Genomic DNA, 6,457 nt, shown 5'->3' with positions numbered 1-6,457 from the left:
GTCACGGGGGGTGCCGCGAATCGCGGGGGGGGGTTGCGGGGGGATGTGACGCGAATCGCCACAAGAAAAAATCAACACAGAAAGGCCAACACATGTAAATGTTGACATAAGTGTGCCACTTCATTGGTGTCCATGTTGACACATGACAATGAATATGAAAACATTCAAATAATGAAATAAATCTTCAAAAACTCATGTCAACCTTTTTCATTGTCGACCATAGCCGTGCCAGTGTTTTGCATGTGCCATTTAATCCTGGGGCTGCCGCGAATCGCGGGGGGTGCCGCGATTTGCGGGAGGGGGGGGGTTGCGGGGGGTGGGTGCCGCGAATCCCGGGAGAGCGGGGTTCATGGGGGTTCCGGTGGGGGGTTGCCGCGAATTGCGGGAGGGGGGGGGGGCGCAGGGGGGTGCCGTGAATCGCCGGAGGAGGGGTTGCGGGGGTGTGACGCAAATCGCCACAAGAAAAAAAATCAACACAGAAAGGTCAACACATGTAAATGTTGACATAAGTGTGGCACTTCATTGGTGTCCATGTCGACACATGAGAATGAATATGAAAATATTCAAAAAATGACAAAAAAACTTCAAAAACTCATGTCAACCTTTTTCATTGTCGACCATAGCCATGTCAGTGTTTTCCATGTGCAATTTAATTCTGGAGCTGCCGCGAATCACGGGGGGGTGCCGCGAATTGCGGGAGGGGGGGTCGCGGGGGTGGGTGCCGCGAATCGCGGGAGGGCGGGGTTCCGGTGGGGGGTTGCCGTGAATTGCGGGAGGTGGGGGGTCACGGGGGGTGCAGCGAATCGCGGGAGGGGGGGTTGCGGGGGGGGGGGTGTGACGCGAATCGCCACAAGAAAAAATCAACACAGAAAGGTCAACACATGTAAATGTTGACATAAGTGTGCCACTTCATTGGTGTCCATGTCGACACATGACAATGAATATGAAAAAATTAAAAAAATTAAAAATAAATCTTCAAAAACTCATGTCAACCTTTTTCATTGTCGACCATAGCCATGTCAGTGTTTTGCATGTGCCATTTAATCCTGGGGCTGCTGCGAATTGCGGGGGGGTGCCGCGAATCGCGGGAGGGGGGTCGCAGGGGGGGTGCCGCCAATCGTGCAAGGGGGGGGTCGCGGGGGGGGTTCTTTTTGCCGCGAATCGCGGGAGGGAGGTCGCAGGGGGGGGGGTGTTTTTTCCGCGAATCGGGGGGGGTCACGGGGGAGGGTTTGCCGCGATTCGTGGGAGGGGGGGGGTCGCCGGGTTGTGGTTATGCCGCGAATTGCGGGGGGGTTCTTTTTGCAGCGAATCGCGCGAGGGGGGGTCGCGGGGTGTTTTTGCTGCGAATCGCGGTAGGGGGGGTCGCGGGGGAGCGGGTGTTTTTGCCGCGAATCGCAGGAGGGGGGGGCGTGCGGGGGGGGGAGGTTTTGCCGCAAATCGCGGGAGGGGGGCGCTCACCTGGTGGCTGTGGAGTAGCAGTGCTGGGCAACATGGGAAGGCAGTGGGTGTCTGGCACTGTCTGTGGGCTCACTGGGCTGGTTCTCTGTCACATACCTCCCAACATGACCCTCTCCAGGAGGGACACAATGCTCTGTTTCTAGACTTCCCCTTAATGTATGATTGCCATTACCTGTTTTAAACAGGTTAATTTCTCAGAAAGGTGTTCAGCACAGATGAAGGCAATCACACATTAAGAGGAAAGTCCAGGAACAGAGCGTTATAGACACAGACACCCACTTTGAGTGACAGATGTAGCCAAATATATAGGAGATTAAACTAATAAAAACAGATACACAGCACTGCACACTCGCAGACAAACTCAGTGCTGCACCATTTGTCCACTGCTCCTCAGCTGGTCACCGCCTGTGGTCAGAAGGTTCTACCTGTGAGGATACCGGGGTTCCTCAATCATTCAGACACTGAGCAGATGAAAAAAAAATAACGGTTTATTTTCCACAACACACACAAATAGATAAAAACAAGAACACGAGGCAAAATGTAGCATAGAAACGATATCCTGGTAGCAGTCCAAGTTCTTTTAGCATCACAGTTCCAAATCACAAAACTATCACTTATCCATACAGCCGTGATAGCAGATTAGTCCTCCGAATTCCACAGGGACCCCCTCGCAACCCTATTACATATTCCACACAGCCGTGATAGTGCAGGAAACCTGTATAAGTCCTCACAGCACCGGACACTCCACACAGGAGTATAGTTGGGCCCACCCAGGGCAGATGATGCGTTCCACAAGATACCTAGGCAGAGTATGACCGCTTAGCCAGGATCGCGACTAACATCAGGAGCTGGCCTTTGTAAGCAATTTTAAGACCTTCTAAATACCCCGGTGCTGTGGGTTTGCCCAAGTTTCTGATTGGTGGGATCAAGCATCAGGTCTACCCCTCCTTCCTCCCTCAGCTGTCAATCTTCTGCTGCCCCCCTGCCGGGTCAGGCTCCACAATGTCTTCTCCAGTTCAGAGATGCACAAAGAAGTGAAAATACAAAGGAACAATCACAGGGTAATTGGGTTATGTCCTGATTACCCCCTGTGGAGGTTGCCTTTCAGCTATCATCCTCCTGGGATATTTACTGTCTGACCATATAAGGGCAACAGCATCTGATATACAGTGTAATACTATAGTTCTGGAAATACTGTACACACACGGGGGAATAGAGTCATATACGGAGAACAAGAGGGTACAGACGAACTAAAAAGTACATTAATCACTACACATAATAAAATATAATAATTATAGTCTTACAGTGAGTCTGATAACCTCACATTCCTTCCCCTACTATTTTAGTCCCTGTACCCAGTTGTTCAGGAACCAATAACAAACTGGAGCAGTGGGATTCAGAGCAGAGAATCTGGGGTTTGGATGTACCACCTGAGTCCCACAGTGTGACAAAACCATCTTGTAAATGGCGGCTGGTTTAGAGAACCAGCAAGGGCAATATCACAATCTAAGTTATACATTTGAACTAACAAGGGATTTAGCAATTTCTCTTCTTCAGATGCTGGGTACCCCCCTCTCTGCAACATTGTAACCTTTTACACTGGGCACACCTATAGGGTGTACTGATTCTTTAGCCTCTATTTTCAATTCAGCGCACCGCCGGTGGTGTGGAGCAGGGAGGGAGGGTGGGAGCGGTGGTCTGTGCAGCAGGGAGGGAGGGTAGGAGCGGTGGTGATGTGCAACAGGGAGGGAGGGTGTTAGCGGTAGTGTGCAGCATGGAGGGAGCGGTAGTGTGCAGCAGGGAGGGAGGGTGCAGCAGGGAGGCTGGGTTGCAGGCATGTGCAGGGGAGCCGAGAGAGGGGGGGAGCAGGTACTAATTACCCGGGCCCAGGCTTGCTGAAGGGGCCCCGCAGGGGCCCTGGTTCGACCCCTCCCTTCCCCCTCCGTCCCTCCCGGGTATCACCAGTAGCATACACTTCTACAGCATGTGCTGTTCTGACAGCAGGCTCAGCATGAGTGTCTCACTGACAGCGTGAGAGGTCATGCTGAGCCTGCTGTCAGCACAGCACATGCTGTAGGTGTGTGCTGCGTCTGAGATTACAGTTTTTAGAGTTTTCTTTTACCCACCTCTAAACATTTTGGGGGTGTGGCCTAAGTGTGGGAGGTGCCCACACCACACACAATTAGGCCACACCCCAAAATTTTACCGGGGCCCGGCATTCCTCTCGGCTGCCCTGGGCATGTGCAGCAGGGTGGGTGCAGCAGGGTGGGTTGCAGCAGGGTGGGTGGGTGCAGCAGGGTGGGTAGGTGGGTGGGCGCTGGGTGGGTGCAGCTTGGTGCAGGGTGGGTGGGTGCAGCTTGGAGCAGGGTGGGTAGGTGGGTTCAGCTTGGAGCAGGGTGGGTGGGTGCAGGGTGGGTGGGTACAGCTTGGTGCAGGGTGGGTGGGTGCAGCAGGGCAGGTGGGTGCAGCAGGGTGGGTAGGTAGGTGCAGCAGGGTGGGTAGGTGGGTGGGTGCAGGGTGTGTGGGTGCAGGGTGGGTAGTTGGGTGGGTACAGGGTGGGTAGGTGGATGTGTGCAGGGTGGGTAGGTGCAGCAGGGTGGGTAGGTGCAGGGTGGGTAGGTAGATGTGTGCAGGGTTGGTAGGTGCAGCAGGGTGGGTAGGTGCAGGGTGGGTAGGTGCAGGGTGGGTAGGTGGATGGGTGCAGGGTGGATAGGTGGGTGGGTGCAGGGTGGGTAGGTGGATGGGTGCAGGGTGGGTAGGTGGGTGGGTGCAGCTTGGAGCAGGGTGGGTGGGTGCAGCTTGCAGCAGGGTGGGTGGGTGCAGGGTGGGTAGGTGCAGCAGAGTGGGTAGGTGCAGCAGGGTGGGTGGGTGCAGCTTGCAGCAGGGTGGGTGGGTAGGTGCAGGGTGGGTAGGTGGGTGGGTGCAGCTTGGAGCAGGGTGGGTGGGTGCAGCTTGCAGCAGGGTGGGTGGGTGCAGGGTGGGTAGGTGCAGCAGGGTGGGTAGGTGCAGCAGGGTGGGTGGGTGCAGCTTGCAGCAGGGTGGGTGGGTGCAGCTTGCAGCAGGGTGGGTGGGTGGGTAGGTGCAGGGTGGGTAGGTGGGTGGGTAGGTGCAGGGTGGGTAGGTGCAGCAGGGTGGGTAGGTGCAGGGTGGGTAGGTGGGTGGGTGCAGGGTGGGTGCAGGGTGGGTAGGTGGATGGGTGCAGGGTGGGTAGGTGCAGCAGGGTGGGTAGGTGCAGGGTGGGTAGGTGGGTGGGTGCAGCTTGCAGCATGGTGGGTGGGTGCAGCTTGCAGCAGGGTGGGTGGGTGCAGCTTGCAGCAGGGTGGGTGAGCCAGCCTCCGGTTAGCAGCTCACTTCACCTCTCCCCCTGCCTGTGTTGCATGCTGCGTGCTGGGCCCCGAGTCCCCCGCTCCCCGCTGTGTCTGGGAGAGACTCAGTGAGACGTGCTGCTGCTATGTAAAATTCACATCTCCCGCTGGACCGCTAGCCAATAGGCGCTCGCGGTCCAGCAGCCACCAGTTGATTGGCTGCTGGACCGCAAGCGCCCATTGGCTAGCGGTCCAGCGTGAGACGTGAATTTTACATGGCAGCAGCACGTCTCACTGCCCGCACCCTCCGCCTCCAGCTGCCCGCCCCGCCGCCTCCAGCTGCACGCCCCCCACCCTCCGCCTCCAGCTGCCTGCCCCGCCGCCGGGTAAGTCATCCGCTAGCTATTGACTACCCGGCGGCCTATCATGTGAAGCGTTAGGCCCCGCCCCACTGTAAAAGTGGGCGGGGTCTTAGATGACAGGGGCCCACCGGGGAATCCCCCGGTTCCCCCCCAGGCCAGTCCGAGCCTGCAACGCACACAAACACAAAACACATAAAAAATAATTTGCCATTTACTTAGCAGTCTGTACCGGCAGATAAAAACTGTCACTGCGCTCCCCGGCCGGTTGCACTGAGAAATTTGGTTCATAGATAATGTTTAGTCGATGGGCATGAGCGCTGCATGCATTTGTTTGAATGTTATGAGTATAAGAAGTTGAAGAATAAGACTGAGATGAAGATTTGTCACGTTATAGTGTACAATTTACTCAATAAATCGTGAAGAAAATATGTGTACATAGAAGTACAATCAAGAAATGAAAGTAGGATTAAAAAATAAATTCTGATTCAAACTGATAATTGTTTGAATGGCGGTGGGTTGCGAAACAAATCTATAGGTGGAGGGGTTATGGATATTGTGGGCATAATTGGTGTTTGGTACACCTACAGGGGGCCCCCAGTTGATGAGAAATTCTCACTACAGTGTCACCATCGGGGGATTTCCAATTGGGGTTCAGGTGGTCTTTTAGGGACCCCTTTACAATCCCGTTGGTCTCTTCTCCTGGAGCCTACGGTCTCCCTCAGTGATTGACTATCATTAAGGGAGACTGTAAGCTCAAGGAGAAGAGACCTACAGGATTGTAAAGGGTCCCTAAAAGACCACCTGGACCCCAATTGGGAATCCCCCGATGGTGACACTGTAGTGAAATCCCATCAATTGAGGACCCCATGTACAGTAGGTGTAACAAACACCAATTATGCCCACAATATCCATACCCCCTCCACCTATAGATTTGTTTCGCAACCCACCCCATCCAAACAATTATCAGTTTGAATCAGAATTTATTTTTTAATCCTACTTTCATTTCTTGATTGTACTTCTATGTACACTTATATTTATTTCACGATTTATTGAGTCAATTGTACACTTTAATATGGCAATTCTTTTTCTCAGTCTTATTCTTCAACTTCTTACACTCCAAACCTTATCAATACACCCATTGATGATTGCGATGGCTGGATCGGTGGATTGGCCTGGCGGGTGTAGGGAAGAATTTGGCCCATTGCACCCATTCCCAGTGGTGCATTGCAGTCCAGGTAGCATGCCTCACATCATAATGTCATGTGGCCAGGCCTGCGGACCTGCTCCCACACTCAGGGGCTGCCCCACTGTTTGGTAGAGATGCTCGGTGCA

Source organism: Crinia signifera, chromosome 1 (assembly GCF_055691185.1).
Source record: "Crinia signifera chromosome 1, ASM5569118v1, whole genome shotgun sequence".
Taxonomy (NCBI): domain Eukaryota; kingdom Metazoa; phylum Chordata; class Amphibia; order Anura; family Myobatrachidae; genus Crinia; species Crinia signifera.
Note: the sequence above shows the minus strand (reverse complement) of the source record.